This window comes from Budorcas taxicolor, chromosome 2 (assembly GCF_023091745.1).
Source record: "Budorcas taxicolor isolate Tak-1 chromosome 2, Takin1.1, whole genome shotgun sequence".
NCBI lineage: Eukaryota > Metazoa > Chordata > Mammalia > Artiodactyla > Bovidae > Budorcas > Budorcas taxicolor.
The window spans coordinates 50,169,075-50,191,453 of record NC_068911.1 but is presented as its reverse complement, the minus strand read 5'-3'; the positions used below and the strand labels follow the sequence as shown (position 1 = coordinate 50,191,453).

The 22,379-nt window shown below is 40.0% G+C and overlaps 1 protein-coding gene across 1 annotated transcript in view; it reads left to right on the top strand.

Moving 5' to 3' along the window:
* Nucleotides 1–22,379, top strand: part of MFSD6 (major facilitator superfamily domain containing 6) — a 93,760-nt gene that overhangs the window by 10,089 nt on the left and 61,292 nt on the right. The gene's annotated exons all lie outside the window — the stretch shown is intronic.

Genomic DNA, 22,379 nt, shown 5'->3' with positions numbered 1-22,379 from the left:
CGTGCTGCGTTTCATGGGGTTGCAAAGAGTTGGACACAACTGAGTGACTGAACTGAACTGAAGGCAGTTCTATTTACAGTTTTTTAAGGAATCTCCACACTGTTCTCCATAGTGGCTGTACTAGTTTGCATTCCCACCAACAGTGTAGGAGGGTTCCCTTTTCTCCACACCCTCTCCAGCATTTATTGCGTGTAGACTTTTGGATCGCAGCCATTCTGATTGGTGTGAAATGGTATCTCATTGTGGTTTTGATTTGAATTTCTCTGGTAATGAGTGATGTTGAGCATCTTTTCATGTGTTTGTTAGCCATCTGTCTGTCTTCTTTGGAGAAATGTCTATTTTGTTCTTTGGCCCATTTTTTGATTGGGTCATTTATTTTTCTGGAATTGAGCTGCAGAAGTTGCTTGTATATTTTTGAGATTAGTTGTCAGTTGCTTCATTTGCTATTATTTTCTCCCATTCTGAAGGCTGTCTTTTCACCTTGCTTATAGTTTCCTTTGTTGTGCAGAAGCTTTTAATTTTAATTAGGTCCCATTTGTTTATTTTTGCTTTTATTTCCAGTATTCTGGGAGGTGGGTCATAGAGGATCCTGCTGTGATTTATGTCGGAGAGTATTTTGCCTATGTTCTCCTCTAGGAGTTTTATAGTTTCTGGTCTTACGTTTAGATCTTTAATCCATTTTGAGTTTATTTTTGTGTATGGTGTTAGAAAGTGTTCTAGTTTCATTCTTTCACAAGTGGTTGACCAGTTTTCCCAGCACCACTTGTTAAAGAGATTGTCTTTTCTCCATTGTATCTTCTTGCCTCCTTTGTCAAAGATAAGGTGTCCATAGTTGTGTGGATTTGTCTCTGGGCTTTCTATTTTGTTCCATTGATCTATATTTCTGTCTTTGTGCCAGTACCATACTGTCTTGATGACTGTGGCTTTGTAGTAGAGCCTGAAGTCAGGCAGGTTGATTCCTCCAGTTCCATTTCTTCTTTCTCAAGATTGCTTTGGCTATTCGAGGTTTTTTGTATTTCCATACAAATCTTGAAATTATTTGTTCTAGTTCTGTGAAAAATATGGCTGGTAGCTTGATAGGGATTGCATTGAATCTATAGATTGCTTTGGGTAGTATACTCATTTTAACTATATTGATTCTTCCAATCCACGAACATGGTATATTTCTCCATCTATTAGTGTCCTCTTTGATTTCTTTCACCAGTGTTTTACAATTTTCTATATATAGGTCTTTAGTTTCTATAGGTAAATATATTCCTAAGTATTTCATTCTTTTCATTGCAATGGTGAATGGAATTGTTTCCTTAATTTCTCTATTTTCTCATTATTAGTGTATAGGAATGCAAGGGATTTCTGTGTGTTGATTTTATATCCTGCAACTTTACTATATTCATTGATTAGCTCTAGTAATTTTCTGGTGGAGTCTTTAGGGTTTTCTATGTAGTGGCAATGGCACCCCACTCCAGTACTCTTGCCTGGAAAATCCCATGGACGGAGGACGGACATGACTGAGTGACTTCACTTTCACTTTTCACTTTCATGCATTGGAGAAGGAAATGGCAACCCACTCCAGTGTTCTTGCATGGAGAATCCCAGGGACAGGGGAGCCTTGTGGGCTGCCATCCATGGGGTCGCACAGACTGAAGTGACTTAGCAGCAGCATGTAGAGGATCATGTCATCTGCAAACAGTGAGAGTTTTACTTCTCCTTTTCCAATTTGGATTCCTTTTATTTCTTCTTCTGCTGTGATTGCTGTGGCCAAAAGTTCCAGAACTATGTTGAATAGTAGTGGTGAAAGTGGGCACCCTTGTCTTGTTCCTGACTTTAGGGGAAATGCTTTCAATTTTTCACCATTGAGGATAATGTTTTCTGTGGTTTGTCATATATAGCTTTTATTATTTTGAGTTATGTTCCTTCTATTCCTGCTTTCTGGAGAGTTTTTATCATAAATGGATGTTAAATTTTGTCAAAGGCTTTCTCTGCATCTGTTGAGATAATCATATGGCTTTTATTTTTCAATTTGTTAATGTGGTGTATTACTTTGATTGATTTGTGGATATTGAAGAATCCTTGCATCCCTGGGATAAAGCCCACTTGGTCATGGTGTATGATCTTTTTAATGTGTTGTTAGATTCTGATTGCTAGAAGTTTGTTAAGGATTTTTGCATCTATGTTCATCAGTGATATTGGCCTGTAGTTTTCTTTTTTTGTGGCATCTTTGTCAGGTTTTGGTATTAGGGTGATGGTGGCCTCATAGAATGAGTTTGGAAGTTTACCTTCCTCTGCAATTTTCTGGAAGAGTTTGAGTAGAATAGATGTTAGCTCTTCTCTAAATTTTAGGTAGAATTCAGCTGTGAAGCCGTCTGGACCTGGGCTTTTCTTTGCTGAAGATTTCTGACTACAGTTTCAATTTCCATGCTTGTGATGGGTCTGTTAAGATTTTCTATTTCTTCCTGGTTCAGTTTTGGAATATTGTACTTTTCTAAGAATTTGTCCATTTCTTCCACATTGTCCATTTTATTGGCATATAATTGCTGATAGTAGTCTCTCATGATCCTTTGTATTTCTGTGTTGTCTGTTGTGAGCTCTCCATTTTCATTTCTAATTTTATTGATTTGATTTTTCTCCCTTTGTTTCTTAATGAGTCTGGCTAATGGTTTGTCAATTTTATTTATCCTTTCAAAGAACCAGGTTTTGGCTTTGTTGATTTTTGCTATGGTCTCTTTTGTTTCTTTTGCATTTATTCCTGCCCTAATTTTTAAGATTTCTTTCCTTCTACTAACCCTGGGGTTCTTCATTTCTTCCTTTTCTAGTTGCTTTAGGTGTAGAGTTAGGTTATTTATTTGACTTTTTCTTGTTTCTTGAGGTATGCCTGTATTGCTGTGAACTTTCCCCTTAGCACTGCTTTTACAGTGTCCTACAGGTTTAGGGTTGTTGTGTTTTCATTTTCATTCATTTCTATGCCTATTTTGATTTCTTTTTTGATTTCTTCTGTGATTTGTTGGTTATTCAGCAGCATGTTGTTCAGCCTCCATATGTTGGAATTTTAAATAATTTTTATCCTGTAATTGAGATCTAATCTTACTGCATTGTGGTCCAAAAAGATGGTTGGAATAATTTCAATTTTTTTGAATTTACCAAGGCTAGATTTATGGCCCAGGATGTGATCTATCCTAGAGAAGGTTCCGTGTGTGCTTGAGAAAAAGCTGAAATTCATTGTTTTGGCGTGAAATGTCCTATAGATATCAATTAGGTCAAACTGGTCTGTTGTATCATTTAAAGTTTGTGTTTCCTTGTTAATTTTCTGTTTAGTTGATCTATCCATAGGTGTGAGTGGGGTATTAAAGTCTCCCACTATTATTGTGTTATTGTTAATTTCCCCTTTCATACTTGTTAGCATTTGTCTTCCATATTGCAGTGCTCCTATGTTGGGTGCATATATATTTATAATTGTTATATCTTCTTCTTGGATTGATCCTTTGATCATTATGTAGTGTCCTTCTTTCTCTCTTTTCACAGCCTTTGTTTTAAAGTCTATTTTATCTGATATGAGTATTGCTACCTCTGCTTTCTTTTGGCCTCTATTTGTGTAGAATATCTTTTTACAGCCCTTCACTTTCAGTCTGTATGTGTCCCTTGTTTTGAGGTGGGTCTCTTGTAGACAACATATATAGGGGTCTTGTTTTTGTATCCATTCAGCCAGTCTTTGTCTTTTGGTTGGGGCATTCAACCCATTTACGTTTAAGGTAATTATTGAGACGTATGATCCCATTGCCATTTACTTTATTGTTTTTGGTTCGAGATTATACACCCTTTTTGTGTTTCCTGTCTAGAGAATATCCTTCAGCATTTGTTGGAGAGCTGGTTTGGTGGTGCTGAATTCTCTCAGCTTTTGCTTGTCTGTAAAGCTTTTTATTTCTCCTTCATATTTGAATGAGATCCTTGCTGGGTACAGTAATCTGGGCTGTAGGTTATTTTCTTTCATCACTTTAAGTATGTCTTGCCATTCCCTCCTGGCCTGAAGAGTTTCTGTTGAAAGATCAGCTGTTATCCTTATGGGAATCCCCTTGTGTGTTATTTGTTGTTTTTCCCTTGCTGCTTTCAATATTTGTTCTTTGTGTTTGATCTTTGTTAATTTGATTAGTATGTGTCTTGGGGTGTTTCGCCTTGGGCTTATACTGTTTGGGACTCTCTGGGTTTCTTGGCCTTGGGTGATTACTTCCTTCCCCATTTTAGGGAAGTTTTCAACTATTATATCCTCAAGTGTTCTCTCATGGTCTTTCTTTTTGTCTTCTTCTGGGACTCTTCTGATTCAAATCTTGGGGTGTTTAATATTGTCCTGGAGGTCTCTGTATTGTCCTCATTTCTTTTAATTCGTTTTTCTTTTTTCCTCTCTGATTCATTTATTTCTACCATTCTATCTTCTACTTCACTAATCCTATCTTCTGCCTCCAATTTTCTACTATTTGTTGCCTCCAGAGTGTTTTTTATCTCATTTATTGCATTATTCATTATATATTGACTTCTTTTTATTTCTTCTAGGTCCTTGTTAAACCTTTCTTGCATCTTCTCAATCCTTGTCTCCAGGCTATTTATCTGTGATTCCTTTTGACTTCAAGATTTTGGATCATTTTCATTATCATTGTTCGGAATTCTTTATCAGGTAGATTCCCTATCTCTTCCTCTTTTGTTTGGTTTGGTGGGCATTTATTCTGTTCCTTTACCTGCTGGGTATTCCTCTGTCTCTTCATATTGTTTATATTGCTGAGTTTGCGGTGGCCTTTCTGTATTCTGGCAGTTTGTGGAGTTCTCTTTATTATGGAGTTTCCTGGCTGTGGGTGGGGTTGTACAGGTGGCTTCTCAAGGTTTCTTGGTTAGGGAAGCTTGTGTAGGTGTTCTGGTGGGTGGAGCTGGATTTCTTCTCTCTGGAGTGCAATGAAGTGTCCCGTAATGAGTTATGAGATGTCAGTGGTTTTGGAGTAACTTTGGGCAGCCTGTATATTGAAGTTCGGGGCTGTGTTCCTGTGTTGCTGGAGAATTTGCATGGTATGTCTTGCTCTGGAACTTGTTGGCCCTTGGGTGGTGCTTGGTTTCAGTGTAGGTATGGAGGCATTTGATGAGCTCCTGTTGATTAATGTTTCCTGGAGTCAGGAGTTCTCTGGTGTTCTCAGGATTTGCACTTAAGCCTCCTGCTTCTGGTTTTCAGTCTTATTTTTACAGTAGTCTCAAGACTTCTATGCCACACCATTGATAAAACATCTAGGTTAAAGATGAAAAGTTTCTCCACAGTGAGGGACACCCAGAGAGATTCACAGAGTTACATGGAGAAGAGAAGAGGGAGGAAGGAGTTAGAGGTGACCTGAATGAGATGAGGTGGAATCAAAAGACGAGAGAGAAGCTAGCCAGTAATCACTTCCTTATGTGCACTCCATAGACTGGACTGCTCAGAGATGTTCATGGAGTTATACAGAGAAGAGAAGAGGGAGGAAGGAGACAGAGGTGGCCAGGAGGATAAAAGGGGGGAATGAAAAGGAGAGAAACAGATCCAGCCAGTAATCAGTTCCCTACATGTTCTCCACAGTCTGGAACACACGAAGAGATTCACAGAGTTGGGTAGAGAAGAGAAGGGGGAGGGAGGAGACAGAGGCGACCTGGTGGAGAAAAAGGAGAGTCCAAAGGAGGAGAGAGCAGTCAAGCCAGTAATCTCGCTCCCAAGTAAAAATGGGTACTGAAGATGGGGTTCTTAAAGGTATTGATAACAAATACCAAAAAGCAAAGATTAAAAATCTAGAGTAGAGGTTGGATTTTCAAAAATACAATATTAAAGAAAAGAAGAAAAAAGAAGTCACAAAAATTATTAAATATATATAGATGAAGTTTGCTTTTAAAAAAATAGGATCTTTTTTTTGCAAAGTAATAGTAGGTTATAAAAATGAAAATTAAAGGAGTAATAGAGGACTTAAAAATTTTTTTAAAAAGAATGATTGTAAAAATAGTAAAAATATGTCTAGGACTTTCTCTGGTGGTGTTGTGGGCAGTGTGGGGTCAGTTCATTTTTGGATAGTTCCTTGGTCTGGCTTATATTTCTCAAGATCTATAGGCCCCTTCCTATATAGTCGGTACTAACTACAGGGTTTTAATCTATTGGACCTTTCACTTCCAAGGCGGTTCCCTCTGTTTTAGCTTCTTCTGTTTGCTGGTCTCTTCAGTGTCTGATTTCTGCCCTGACACAAGGGGAGCGGTGGTGGACACATTTTTAGGCTCACTTGTTCAGTCACGCTGTGGGGAGGGATGGACTGTTTAAACAAATAACACTGGTGTGTGCTCGCAGTATCTCAGCTACACTGGGCCTGCCCCTGCTCACGGTGCGTGTGCCCTCCCTGCCCACACTGCTCAGGCTCTAGGTTACTCCACCGGGAACCGTCCGAGGCTGGCTCTGGGCTGCATGCACCTCCCAGGTCTAAGCTGCTCAGGTTCAGGCACTCGGGTAGTTCTCAGAGGCGCAGACTCGGTTGGGCCTGCGTTTTGTGCCCTTCCCAGGTCCGAGCAGCTCAGGTGATGAGGTGTTTGGTGAGCGCACTCGCTGCAACTTACGGCCTTCCCCGTCCCTGCCACTCGGTTTTCTGGGCGTACACCCGGCACACCTCCTCAGGCAGATTTGACCGTCCAGAACCCTGAGAAGTCTTAGTTAGCAAAGAAGCCTGCTTGCAGTTTGGTAGATAATGTCTCTCTGCGGCTGCAATTGCCCCCTTTGGGCTCTGGCTGCCTGTCACCGGAGGGGGATGCAGCCGGCTAGTTCTGTTCAGTCCTTTGTTCTGTGCGCGGGCCTGGCGGTGTCTTAGGTTAGGGCTTTTCAAGTGGTAGCTATCCCACAGTCTGGTTTGCTAGCCCAAGTTAGTTTGCTCAGATTGCCCTCGGGGCATTCAGGCCCGGTCCATACTCTGAGCAATGCAGCCCGCACCTCCCTGCCCAGCCCCTACTTGCTGGTGGCGGGTGCAGGAGTCTGCACTGCTTCTCTGCTGTGAGTTACAGTTGGGCACGTAATCTGCGGGTTTTAATTATTTATTTATTTTTCCTCCCTATTATGTTGCCCTCTGTGCTTCCAAGGCTCACCACAGACTCGGCAGGGAGAGTGTTTCCTGGTGTTTGGAAACTTCTCTCTTTTTAAGACTCCCTTCCTGGGACGCACCTTCATCCCTACCTCTTCTGTCTCTTTTTTTGTCTTTGTCTTTTATATTATTTCCTACCTCCTTTTGAAGACAATGGGCTGCTTTTCTGGGTGCCTGATGTCCTCTGCCAGCATTGAGAAGTTGTTTTGTGGAATTTACTCAGCATTTAAATGTTCTTTTGATGAATTTGTGGGGGAGAAAGTGGTCTCCCTGTCTTATTCCTCCGCCATCTTAGGACCGCCCCCAGGGGGCTGTATTTTAAATGGATAGTTATTTCTTGCCTGGTTTACTTAATTATTCTAGTTCATAATCCAACAGTATGTCCTCTAATGAGCCTATGCACCTCCTCCCCACTCCCCAGCTAGGCTGTGGTCATCGAAATGGTTATGGATGTAAATTCATGAGCAATGATGGATAAAATACTAGCTGGGTTCCAGGGTTCAAGGGTGATGCCAGAGATTACCACGAGAACACTCGGGAAGAATGCTTTTGGAATAATGGCAAAATAAGACCCAGAGTTGTAATGAAATATCATGCCCACCACCACCAAATTTTCCTATGTTGCTTTTGAGTTAGAAAAATTGCTTTTTCATACATTATTTCATTTAAGCCCCAGAATCCCTCTGAGAGTTAGTTGACTTGGGTTTGTGTTTTCAGTCTCCATTTTACACTGAGGAAAGGGAGGCTGAAAGAGGTACTGCTATGTCAAAGCCAGGAGAGCCACTGGGACTTCTCTCTGCACTTCTAAAATAAATGTCTGCCACGTTAAGCCTTAAAAAAACCTTTAGAATCTTGCCATCAGGTGTTTGTAAAAGATAACCAATGTTTATTGAGAGCTCAAGAGTAAAGGGCGATATACTGAGTCCTGAATTCTTCCCTCAAGGTGTTTAAAATCTAGTTGGGGCACACAGGAAATATCTATTAAAAGAGCAGTAAAATCACCCCTAAATCATGCAACAGCTCAGGTGTGAGAGCAACCTCCAGAAGTTGAGGAAGGAGTCAGGAAAATACTGCCAGTTTATTTGATTTGTAAAAGATTGCATTAGATTCATAAAGTTCTATCTATAATGGTTCCATCACAGGATATTAGTATTTGCAATTAGTGTTAAGTGCAGTTGTTGTTGTTTAGTTGCTTAGTCATGTCTGACTCTTTGTGACCCCATAAACTGTAGCCCGCCAGGCTCCTCTGTCCATGGGATTTCCCAGGTGAGAATACCGGAGTGGGGGGATCTTCATGACTCAGGGGTCAAACCCACATCTCCTGCATTGGCTGGCAGGTTTTTACTATTGAGTCACAGTACAATAAAAGATCAAATGTTAGGAAATCCTTAGTAGAGGTTGCAGTAGCAGAATGCTGACGATCTGTTTTCCATACTGAAGCTCTGACGATCGTTGCAAAATACAGATGTCATTCTGCCCTCCTCTTCTCTTTGGTGGCCCTCCATTATGCTCAAAATAAATAACATGCACACATTCTTACAGATCGGGTGCTGTGCTAAGAGTTCAACAGGCATCATCTTTTTTCCATCCTCACAGCTACCCTAATGGAAAAACATCCATGTATTCCACATATTGTAGATAAGGAAGAATAAGACTTCGAGAAGCTGAAAGCCTTCCCAAGGCTACAGAGCTGGACGGTGGTGGAGTGAGGCTCTCAGTCTCTGCCTGTCTCACTTCCCACTCAGGAACGCCTTGGCATCATGCTCAGCACCTCCCTTGCGCCTCCTTTGTGGGTGTCTCCTATTCATCCTTTAAGACTCCCACTCTGTTAAGACCCCACCCCAGAGACTCCTGTGTCACCTGTACCTGCACCTGCCTTCGGCTCACCACTGGATTCGATAGCAGGACAGCAGGCTCTTCACTGTCTGAATTGTTGCTCACCAAGCTTGCATCCCATCTAATAGTTGATGCTAGATTTGTGGGGTTAAAAAAAAGAATGTCTTCATTGCTGTTGTTTAGTCACTAAGTTGTGTCCAATTCCTTTGTGATCCCGTGGAGTGTAGCCTACCAGGCTCCTCCCTGTCCTTAGGATTTCCCGAGAATACTGGAGTGGGTTGCCATTTCCTTCTCCAGGGGTCTTGCCAACCCAGGGAGCAAACCTGCGTCTTCTGCATTGGTAGGCGGCTTCTTTACCACTGAGCCACCAGGGAAGCCTTTTATCTTCATTATCAGTCCCTAATATAGTATTTTGTATTCTATCCATTCGTTCCATAGCTTACTACTTGAGGCCTCCTATAAGCTATTACTGTCTGCTCACCTCATTTGCCCATCAGCCCCAGGGTTAACCTTGTAAGGATGTCTTGCTGTCTTTTCTTTCCCCTATCCCAGAGTAGTTTTCTCATCCTCTTTGCCTAAAGCCTAACCCTGCACATCTGTCAAGGGTCAGGTTAAGTCCCTCATGCTCTTGACAGCTCCCATCTGGGCTCTGCACTCTCTTTTCTGAACTCTGGAAGCACCCCTCTTGTCAGTAACATTTTTTGATGATTATGCAGTGTTCTGTGGCTTCTGTTATTCTTCTGACTTGTCATTTAAACCTTCCTTGTGTTTCGGGCTCACCTTTGAACTAGGAAGTCTTTGAGACCCAAGACCAGGTCTTTGGCTCCCTGTCTAGTAGCTGCCCAGCGTGTCAAGAGGCAGTAACTGCTAAGAGAAGAGACTTCTCGATTTGAATCCCAGCTCTGCCACTTATTCCCTTGGGGTAATTATTTACCTTCTTTGTTTCTCATTTCCTCGTCTGAAACGGGAAGTAATCATATTGCCCCAGAGAACAGTCGTGAGGAATAATGAGTTAGTCCATTTTAAGCCCACAGCAAGTGTTGTGTTTTATTTAGTAATAATAGTGAGAATAATATACCCCATTAAGCTCCTATTAAAATAAAAAAATGTTGTCTAAAGTGGGCAGCCGCAGGCTATGAATTAACCACCATATGGATCAGTTTGTCCCTTAGCAGACGCATTTTGCTACAAGCTTGGGAAAGGTCCACCATGAATGACAAGAAACGGCAGGTTCTGGGTTCTGGGAAGGGTTGTGGGGAGTCTGTGGGTAGCACTGAGCACCCACAGGGCTCCAGTTGGACCCTAGAGAATCAGACAGGGTTGACAAGAGTAGAACTGCTTTGGATCTTTCACAATTTCATGCAGCCATAAAGGAGTCATGTCAAAATGCTCCCAGAGGAAAAGGCAGATTCCACAACAGTCATTCACCTTTGCATACCTTAGTGCGTTTGCAGCATGTGGACCTGTTATAAAACCAGCCTTACATTTCTCTTTCATGACTTTGGCTCAGTGTGTAGCAGATGCTAAACCAGTCCTTATTGAAAAAGGTCTGTTGGAATTGACATTGAGTGCTGTTCCTTTAAGGAAAACTCTATTCTGGAAAACACTCGGGGGTGAATTGAATGGTTCACAGTGTAGTGTGTGAATACCAGGATGCTGCTGCTGCTGCTAAGTCGCTTCAGTCATGTCCGAATCTGTGCAACCCCATAGACAGCAGCCCACCAGGCTCCTCTGTCCCTGGGATTCTCCAGGCAAGAACACTGGAGTGGGTTGCCATTTCCTTCTCCAATGCATGAAAGTGAAAAGTGAAAGTGAAGTCGCTCAGTCGTGTGCGACTCTTTGCGACCCCATGGACTGCAGCCTACCAGGCTCCTCTGTCCATGGGATTTTCCAGGCAAGAGTACTGGAGTGGGGTGCCTGATGCTAAGGCTCATTTACAGTGGTTTCTCCATGTCTGTGTTGGGAATAAATTGCAGCCATAGTTAAAGTTCTGCTCTATGATCTGAGTTGCTCAGAAGCCTAGTGAGTGGTCCATAAGAGCTGACAGGGTAGCTCTTTCCCCATCTGCAGCTTCAGTTCTGGTCTTTGGGCAGCATCACGTTAAGAGAGCAGTGTTGCCAGGAGGGAATGTCTCCCTTCTGGGTGAGCCAAGGGTTGGCTCTCCATCACCGATGGTTATGTCACTGCTACAGTAAAGCACACATCATCGTGTGTTGGTAGATCTGATCTTTGGCATTTGTTGTTCCAAGTAATATGTTCACATTTAAGATTTTTTTCTTCAAAAGTTGAATCTACTTCAGTACTCATCTACTTATGGATAACTCAATATATGTTTTAGCAGTTTGAATTTAAATATTTAATGAAGAAAGCTATCAGTTTTAACAAGAATGATTTCATCACCTCTCGTCAATAATTCAGAAATACCTGCTATTTTTTAATGACGTGGTGTAGATACTAGTTGAATGCCTTTCCAGGTTTTCACAGTAATGATGTTGATTACTATCAGTAGAGAGTGCCAGGTGAGAAAATTTTTCTGATTTCTGAAAAACAAAAGCCCCCCCTGCCCTCTTCATCCAAGTAGGACTGACTGCAAACCTATAGTAAAGATTTCCCAGAGAAGTTCATAGATTTGTTTCTGCTTATAATTTAAAATGTCTTCTCTCTTTCTAAAAGTTTGTTTTAAAAAATCTTTAAGATTCAGAAGTTTAAAACAAAATATTAGCTTAATGGGTTCAAGTTGATGGACTGTTAAATAAACAAAATCTCTCCTATGTTTGCAAACACAGTAAGTACTTCATCCAACATATAAATATTCTTACTGTTCCCTATACTTATTCTGTAGATCCTTATGGCAAATTAAATGTAATCTAAGTCAGCCAACGCTGAAACTCCAGTACTTTGGCCACTTCATGCGAAGAGTTGACTCATTGGAAAAGACCCTGATGCTGGGAGGGATTGGGGGCAGGAGGAGAAGGGGACGACAGAGGATGAGATGGCTGGATGGCATCACCGACTCGATGGATGTGAGTTTGAGTGAACTCCGGGAGATGGTGATGGACAGGGAGGTCTGGCATGCTGTGATTCATGGGGTCACAAAGAGTCGGACATGACTGAGCGACTGAATTGAACTGAAGTCAGCCAAAGCATGTCCTGCTTTGGGACACTTTTTTTAAAATTTAAATTTATTTATTTTAATTGGAGGCTAATTACTTTACAATATTGTATTGATTTTGACACATTTTAATTTTATTAAAACACAGAGGTTTTGCGGGAGTTCATTTGTTTCTTTTTTGTTCCTGATCTTTTAATTACACAGATGGCTATGAGTTCAGTTCAGTTGCTCAGTCCTGTCTGACTCTTTGCGACCCCACGAACTGCAGCACGCCAGGCCTCCCTGTCCATCATCAACTCCCAGAGCTTACTCAAACTCATGTCCATTGAGTCGGTGATGCCATCCAGCCATCTCATCCTCTGTCGTCCCCTTCTCCTCCCGCCTTCAATCTTTCACAGCATCAGGGTCTTTTCCAATTAGTCAGTTCTTTGCATCAGGTGGCCAAAGTGTTGGAGTTTCAGCTTCAGCATCAGTCCCTCCAATGAATATTTAGGACTGATTTTCTTTAGAATGGACTGGTTGGATCTCCTTGCTGTCCAAGGGACTCTCAAGAGTCTTCTCCAACACCACATGTCAAAAGCATCAATTCTTCAGCACTCAGCTTTCTTTATAGTCCAACTCTCACATCCATACATGACTACTGGAAAAACCATAGCCTTGACTAGACAAACCTTTGTTGGCAAAGTAATGTCTCTGCTTTTTAATATGCTGTTGGTCATAAGTTTTCTTCCAAGTAGTGAGCATCTTTTCTTTTCATGGCTGCAGTCACCATCTGAAGTGATTTTGGAGCCCAAGAAAATAAAGTCTCTCACTGTTTCCACTGTTCCCCCATCTATTTGCCATGAAGTGATGGGACCAGATGCTATGATCTTCGTTTTCTGAATCTTGAGTTTTAAGCCAACTTTTTCACTCTGCTCTTTCACTTTCATCAGAGGCTCTTTAGTTCTTCACTTTCTGCCATAATGGCGGTGTTATCTGCATATCTGAGGTTATTGATATTTCTCCCGGCAATCTTGATTCCAGCTTGTGCTTTATCCAGCCCAGCATTTCTCATGATGTACTCTGCATATAAATTAAATAAGTGGGGTAACAATATACAGCCTTGATGTACTCCTTTCCCAATTTGGAACCAGTTTGGGACCAGTCTACAGATGGCTACAGTTATACTTTATTTTGTTTCTGTATTCACAGTGTGGATTATCTCAGTTCCTTTTCTTCAGTATCTAAGGATGAGCTGAAAATTTTAGAGTCTAAACACTAATATCCTGAGTTGAAACGAAAAGTTTTTGTTAGTATTTTTAGATTTGAAATTCATATAAAAAAGTTACTGAATGTGACATTCATATAACAGGTACTGAATGTCATATTACATGAACATTTTCTTCACTACTTTGCATTGGTTGATACTATGAGAATTACTTAACACCTGGACTCATGTAACAAGAGAAACCTTTCATAACCTTATGATAATCAAAAATCATTTGAATCTGATGGAGAGGATAGAATGGTTTAGGGGAAAGTCACTCATCAAGGTTTAAATCAACCTGCTGCTGCTGCTGCTAAGTTGCTTCAGTCGTGTCCGACTCTGTGCGACCCCATACGGCAGCCCACCAGGCTGCCCATCCCTGGGATTCTCCAGGAAAGAACACTGGAGTGGGTTGCCATTTCCTTCTCCAATGCATGAAAGTGAAAAGTGAAAGTGAAGTTGCTCAGTCGTGTCCAACTCTTAGTGACCACATGGACTGCAGCCTACCAGGCTCCTGCATCCATGGGATTTTCCAGGCAAGAGTACTGGAGTGGGGTGCCATTGCCTTTTCCGAAATCAACCTCCTAATGTAAGATATTTTGCAACTTTGAATTATCATTTGGACATTAGTTCTTCATCATCCCTTGAACAATTTAGAAATTATGTTTTTTAAAGGCAAGTTTGTGTCCTTCTCTGACCTACTGTTATAGAATCAGCAGTTGATTTATGAGGAATAATTAAATAAAGGCCACCTGGCTAGAATTCATGCAGTTAGAATTTGATCTGTACAAATCTGAAAAGTCTTTTTAGTCTGTGATGGAAGGATGCTAGTAACTGCTTTTGATTATTATCTTTCAACAAGACAAAGCTCTTACAACTGCAAAATTACTTCTTAGCTTTGATTTTTATTTTTAAATTGAGTTATGTATATACAAAGCTTTTTTAAAAAAACTGAGCAAGTTTGCAGGGCTTTTTTTTTTTTTTTTAATTAGACTTCTTACACCATCTTGCCTCATTTCCTCTCTCAGAGGCAAATATTAATATATTCTCTGCTTTTAAGGTGATTATTTTGATATTCACCAGTGTGTTTTGAAATAAAAAGCTTGTATTCTGAGTTTGTGGTTTTTAAATGAAGGCATTATCTATTGTTTTCCCACGGTGGAAGATACAGAGCTAAGTGTCCATCCTGCCTCAGCTCTCCATGGCCATTCAGCCTTCTCATTTTCCTATTTTCTTCATACAGGTACGTGACAATTTTGAATAGTTAAATAGTCACTGCTTACATTACTATGACCATGTAGCTGAGACATCCGTGAATAGTGAAGCATGATTATTTGTCTTTTCCTCTGCAACTTTTTGCTTTCTTATAGGGTTTTATTTACCTTTCTCTACACTTACCAGTAATTAATCCCTAAACTCTCACCAATGGTCTAACCTTAGGACATTCAGATGTATTGGTATTCTGTCAATGTCACTTTGCTGACAAAATGTCTGCTTGGAGCCTGCAGACCTGCCCCAGTGACCCCGCCCTTTGCGTCACCCTAGCACCTCTCGTCACCATCACATCTTTCCTTTGCCTCTCTCCTGTGTTGGTCCTCTTACTTTCTAAATTCTGTGTCTTACTCTCTCTTGTTTTATTCCCTTGTTTTGGCAGTGCTCAACCTACGAAAGGATATATGAGAAGTGCATTTGTTTTTTGAGAAATTGCAATATGTAAAGTGTCTTTTTTCCCCCCTATAAACTTGAGTGATAATTTGGTTTGGAATAGCTTCCAGGGTTATTGCTGAGATTCCTGAAGCCATTCTGGTTCCTGGTCCTTAGTATGTGACACATTTTAGTCTCTGAAAGTTTGTAGGGCCATCCGAATGTTCTCGAGTTCTGAAAGCTTGTTCATGTGTTTTGGCTTGGGTCTGCTTTATCCACTATGTCAGTACTCCACGGTCATTTCAGACAACTCATATCTTCCAGCTCTGAGGAAGTTTCTTGAATTAAAAAATTCCCATCTCTTCATTTTCTCTGTTTTGTCTCGGAGTTCCAGTTTTTTAGATACCTTTCTGGGTGAGCCTATAATTGTCTTTTCTCTTCTACTTTCATCTCTTTTCTTTTTATATTTTAAGTCTTTAAGTTCATTTTTTTTCTGTGCTTCACTTTATTTTTTTTAATTTTATTTTTAATTGGAGGATAACTGCTTTACAATGTTGTGTTGGTTCTGCCATACAACAATGTGAATTAGCCGTGAGTATATGTGTGTGTATGTGTGTGTATATGTATATATATCCCTTCCCTCTTGAGTCCCCTTCCCACCCCACCCCCCACCAAGTTAATTTTCTGTTGAAAAATAATATAGTTCACTGACTTCTTACAAAGTGAACACTTCCATTTAATAAAAGATGCAGATTAAAAAAGAAAACAATTATCAGGACCCAGACCTTCTTCTAGCTACTACCTCACCCCAGGGTAACTGCTATCTTAAGTTTTTAAAATTAACATCTTTTATTCTGAGATAATTGTAGATTCACATACAATTATAGGAAATAATACAGAGATAGCCCATTTACCCAGTACCCACTCTTCCCCAGCGGTAACATCTTGCAAAACCGTTAGGATAACGGCTGACACTGATACAGTCAAGATGCAGAGCACTTTGAGGGCACCAGAGCCCTCCTGTCGCACTTTCGCAGCCACCTCCTCTTCCCTCCCATGCCACTCCTGGTGAGCCCCAGCAGCCTCTCTTGTGTTCTCCACACCAGTAATTCTGCCACTCCTAGGACGATGTGTGAATGGAATCATGGAGTACATCATCTTTGGAGATTGCCTTTTTTCACTCTTCTTAATTCTCTGGAGATTTATTCAGGTTACTGTGTCAATCATTTATTCCCTTTTATTGCTGAACAATTTTCAGTGGTATTGAGGTGCCAAGGTTTTTTCATCCATTCATCCACGATGGACACCTAAGCTGTTTCCAGGTTTTGGCTATTACAAATCAAGCTGCTTTATTTGTGAACAGGTTTTTGTGTGAAAACAAGTTTTCACTTTTCTGGGATAAATGCCCAAAAGTGAAATTGCTGGGTCACGCGGTAGTCACTGTTTAAATTTATAAGAAATTGCCCAACTGCTCTGCAGAGTGGCTGTACCATTTAACATCCCTAACAGCGATGTATGAATGAACTAATTTCTCTTTATTGATGTCAGAATTTGGTGTTGTTACTATTTTTATTTTATCCATTCTTATAGATATGTAGTGGTATATCATGTTTTTCCATTACATTTTCTTTACATATATCATGTTCTTACATTTTCTTAATGGTTAGTGACAATGAACATTTTTTCACAAGTTTATTTGCATGTGTATATCCTATATATTCTCTTTGATGAAATGTCTCTTCATGTCTTATCTGTTTTTTAATTGGATTGTTTGGTATATTTTCTGTTGAGTTTTGAGAATTCTTTACATATTCTAGATACTAGCCCTTTGTTGAATATGTGGCTTGCAAATATTTTCTCCCAGTCTACAGCTTGTCTTTCCTTATTTTTTTTTTTTTTGGCTGTGATGAGTCTTCGTTGTGTGGTGTATGGGCTTAATTGCCCCTCAGCATATGGAATCTTCCTGGACCAGGGATTGAAACCACTTCTGCACTGGAAGGCAGATTCTTTACCACTGGGCCACCAGGAAAAGTTCTCTTTTCATTCTTTTAATAGAGTCTTTCCCAGAGCAAAAGTTTTTAATTTTAAAAACACTTATTTACTTTTAATTGGAGAAAAACTGCTTTACAATATTGTGTTGGTTTTGGCCAAAAGTTTTTAATTTTGATAACGTCTAATTTATCAATTTTTCCTTTTATGAGTCATGCTGTTGATATTAAATCTAAGAACTGTTTGCCTAGCACTAGAATCTAGGGGTTTTTTTTTTTACCCTAAAAGTTGTATAGTTTTACATTTAAATCCATGATGTATTTTGAGTGAGTGTTCATATAATGTATGAGCTGTTTATTTTTTGCCTCAGTTCAGTTCAGTTGCTCAGTCGCGTCCGACTCTTTGCGACCCCATGAACTGCAGCACACCAGGCCTCCCTGTCCATCACCATCTCCTGGAGTTCACTCAGACTCACATCCATCGAGTCAGTGATGCCATCCAGCCATCTCATCCTCGGTTGTCCCCTTCTCCTCCTGCCCCCAATCCCTCCCAGCATCAGAGTCTTTTCCAATGAGTCAACTCTTCGCATGAGGTAGTCAAAGTACTGGAGTTTCAGCTTTAGCATCATTCCTTCCAAAAAATCCCAGGGTTCATCTCCTTCAGAATGGACTGGTTGGATCTGCCTGCAGTCCAAGGGACTCTCAAGAGTCTTCTCCAACACCACAGTTCAAAAGCATCAATTCTTCAGTGCTCAGCCTTCTTCACAGTCCAACTCGATGTCTAATTGCACCAGCACTGTTTGTTGAAAAGGTCATCATCTTTCTCTCACCAAATTGTTTTTGCATCTTTGTCAGATATCACTTGGACATGTGTGTATAGATTTATTCATGAGCTCTCTGCTCTGTCCCACTGATCTATGTGTCTGTTCTTCTGCCAGTATCACACAGTCCTGATTAGTATGTGGCTAGGTGATAAATCTTTTTCAATGTTGCTTCCCTGGTGGCTCAGATGGTAAAGCGTCTGCCTGCAATATGGGAGACTTGGGTTCGATCCTGGGTTGAGAAGATCCCCTGGAGAAGGAAATGGCAACCCACTCCAGTATTCTTGCCTGGAAAATCCCATGGACTGAGGCGCCCGGTAGGCTACAGTCCATGGGGTTGCAAAGAGTCAGACACAACTGAGTGACTTCACTTCAGGTGATAAATCTTTTTCAATGTTGCTTTAGCTATTCTAATTCCTTTTCCTGTTCAGATAAATTTTGGAGTGATCTCGCCCAAATTCCCAGAAAGCCTTACTGAGATTTTGATAGGGACTGTGTTAAACTTGAATATAAATTTGAGAATAATTGAAGTCTTTACTGCGTTGAGTGGTGCAGCCCATGAACATGATATAGCTCTCCATTTCTTCAGATTTATTTCTTTTACTGGCCATTCGTAGTTTTTCAGCATATAGTCCTGTACATGTTTTGTTAATTTATGCTGAAATATTTCTTCTTTCTAGAAGCTTTTTAGATTTCTTGGGATTTCCTGCATGGACAATTGTGCCACTGTAAACAGAGACAGTTTCTTCCTTTTTGATCTGTATACTTTTTGTTTCCTGTATTTCCCTGTATTGCACTGGCTAGAACTTCCACCACGACGTTGCCTTAGAGTGATGAGAACATCTTCCCTTCTTCCCTGTCTTAAAGAAAAAGCATTCAGTCTTTCACCATTAAATGTAATGCTACCTGTGGGGTTTTGTAGGAGATCTTTATTGAGTTGAAGAAGATCCCTTTTATTCCAATTTTCTGAGACTTTTCAGGAATGAGTGTTTAATTTCGTCAAATGCTTCTTCTGCATCAGTTGTTAGGACCGTGTTACTTTTTTTTTTTCATTTGCTTGTTTATATGGTGGATTACATTGAATTTCAAGTACTGCAGCAGCCTTGCATCCTTGGAATAAATCCCACAGGGTCATAGTGCACAATTCTTCTTGCTAAATTTTCTTTCTAATATTTTGTTAAGGATTTTCGTGTCTGTGTTCATAAGGGATATGGGTCCATAGTTTCCTGGGTTTTGGACTGTCTTTTTTTCTGGATACTGGATTCTTGCTTGACAATTTTTCTCTTTCAACATTTAAAAAATATTGTATTCCTTCTTGGGTCCCTAGTTTCTGGTTTTAAAGAAACAAACATACTATCATTTGAATGGCTTTTCCCCTGTTGGTAAGTTGTGATTTCTGTCTCTGCCCTCAAGATACTTTTGTGTGTTTGGTGTTTACAGTTTGACTATGTTGTGTCTCGGTGTGGGTTTCACTTGTTCAGAGTTCATTCAGCCTCTTAAATCTGTAGGTTTATGTCTCTTGCCAGTTTTGAGATGTTTTCAGCCTTTGTTTCTTTGTGTGCTTCAGCGCTGCTCTTTTTCTCTTCTCCTTCAAGAACTCTGATGTCATTAATGTTCAGTCTTTTGTTATAGTCCCACAGGTCCCTGAAGCTCTGTGAATTCTTTTTCAATCCATTTTCTTTCTGTTGTTCAGATTGTATAATTTCTATTATACTTGCAGTTCACTGATTCTTCCCTCTCCTTCATTCTGCTGTTGAGTCCATCCATAGAGTTTTTGTATTTTGGTTATTGTATTTTCCAGTTCTAACATTTCCATTTTGTTTTTCTTTATATATATATATTTCTTACATTGCTGAGACTTTCTATTATTTCTGTTCTTCAACTTTCTATTTTTTTCATTTGTTTCAAGCATGTTTGTAGCATGTATGTATCTTATTTATGAAAATATTAATATTATATTTAAGAACTATTTTCCTCCCATAGAACTTCTGTTTTCTCCATATTGATTTTTTTCCTGTCTGTTTTGATTCCATCTTTCCTGTAAGAGCCATTTGTTAAATGTCTTGTAATTCTTGATGACTACTCACATTTAGTGACAGGGCTTGTTAAGACCCTGAGCTCCTGTGTGGAGTGATTTGGTTGGAATGTTAGTTGGGGAGGTTTCAATATCATGATTGAGAGGTCATTTCTCTTGGGTTGGTCAAATTCTCCAGGGAAGAACCTTCCAGCCTCTGAGAAGCTAGTGTGGAAAGTGGGGCAGGGCTTGGGGTCCAGGCCAGGGCTTGAATCCAGGATGTGTATGTTCACTCAGCGCCCCCCTCTTTTCAGTGTGGTACCCATACTCTCAGCTCTTACTGGTCCTCTGTGACTCAGGAACTCCGTTTTATCCTCTCCAGAGGGATATCCTCTAGTTGATTGGCTAGCTAGGTGGAGAGGGGAAGGGGACTGAACCTTCTGCGCTGGGGTCCAGACTTTCTGTTAACTCTGTTGTTAGCAGCAAGCCCTCCTTAAACACATGCCCTCTTACTTGCAGATGAACCTCATATGGCCAACCCGTGAGCCTTTGAGGGACTCTGAGGAATAAATTGTAATTTGTTGTTCTTGGCTTTCCCCACTGTCAACCAGGGTTTCAGTTTTCTCAGATTCACCATTATTTACCAGTTGTCTATGTGTTGGCTTCCAGGATTTTATTTTAGTGCTATTATGTACCTTTAAATGTTCACAGCTTGGATTATGACTTTAAAAGCGTGGGTGTTCGTTGGTGTTGCTGTTTGAGTCAGGTTTAGGGATGCAGTGAAACAGATGTGCTCAATCTGCCATTTTTATCAGAAGTGTCATGTAATTTTTATACATTTTAAAAATGACAAACATTTCTTTGAAGTTTGAGCTCAAACTGAAATTAATTTAGAAAATAAGTCCAAAGGAGAATGACTGTGTTTTTCAGGTGATGAAATAGAATTGGAGGTGCTGACTTGAGTAGGTGCAGGCGCTAATGATGAAAGGAAAATAAGGGAGAATAGTGAGGAAAATCTTCTAGCCTGGCAGCAGAAGGGTGGATTTTGCTTTTCCTTCAAGTTTTGTGGGAGATGAAAAAAAGTTTTCCAGTATGATTAAGAAAACTGTGATTTGGGAACTAGAGAGAGGTGATGGTTGTACAACATTGTGAGTGTGCTAAATTCCACTGAATTATTCACTTAAAAATGGCTCCTTTTTTGTTACATGAATTTTACCTCAAATTAAAAAAAAAAACTTAACCTAAAGAGAAATATATGAACATTTTCAAAGCTAGAACTATGTTGACACCTGGCTTTTGGTGGTAAAAGATAATTTGACTTATCTGACTTATTACACAGGCCTCATCACGTTATGTTTCTACTGTCTGCCTGAAGCTAGGTAGAGATTTTTAAATGTTTACAAGCATGATTTTGGAAGATCTTCAGAAATTTACTTCTCATTTTGGGAAAACGGAGAGGAAAATATATTCCAAAGGGTGGAGTTATTTCTCTCTAGTAAAGAAGATGAGAGGAATTAATAGGTATTTAATATGTACACCTCCTACATACAAATATACTCATTGCACCTTGACAAATCTTGATGCAAGCAAGACCTTTTGACTCTTTAATCATTTGTATAATAGAAGAAAAGGAAATTCTGGGGAATGTGGCATCATTCCGATAAGTTTCTACCTTTGTTATATTGCCTATCTTTCATATGAAACACCCTGTCTCATAAAAAGATTTAATAGCACTTTATTATCCAAAATGTGGTATTTGGCAGTTTAGTGTGGTATACTAGAGTTTATGTCCTAAAGCCATAATGTCGTTGTTTTAGTTGTTAAGTCATGTCCGACTCTTTTGCAACCCAATGGACTGTAGCCTTCCAGGCTCCTCTGTCCATGGGATTTCCCAGGTAAGAATACTGAAGTGGATTGCCATTTTCTTCTCCAAGGCATCTTCCTGATCCAGGGATTGAACCTGAGTCTCCTGCATTGGCAGGTGGATTCTTTATTACTGAGCCATGTGGGAAGCCTAAAATCATAATATTGGAGTTCAAATCCTTGCTGTGCACATGTGAGTTATTTAAACTCACTACGCCTCATTTTTTCTCATCTGTAAAGTGGAGGAGACAATAGAGATATTGTGATGAATGTGAATTAACACATTTAAAGATCTTTCAGTGTAGTCTGGTGCAGAGGATGTACTCAGTAAATGCTATCTGCTATTTTTCTGACATTTTCTTAAACTACAGTCTATAAAAGCACATCTGGAAAATGTATGTAATATAAGCAGCATAAAGACTACTTCCTTATCAGGATATCTTTGTTATGGCTGTAGTGACCAAATGCAGATGCAAATGTGCGATTGGGTCCCTTTTTCTCATCACATTTGGGTTTGTGGTTAAGGGCTTATTTCTGTTTTTTCCCAAGAAACTGAAATGGTTTTAGCTACGTTTATTTTCTAAGCATTCTAGACTTCATAGTGCAATGGATTTGTTTGAAAAGTAAAATCGAGAAACTGTAAATACTGTTTACCCTTTATTTGGTTTAGACGTAATCCCTATTATTTGTACATTTTCCCTAGGAATCCGTGAAAAGATTGAGAATGAACCTGAAGAATGAACTAT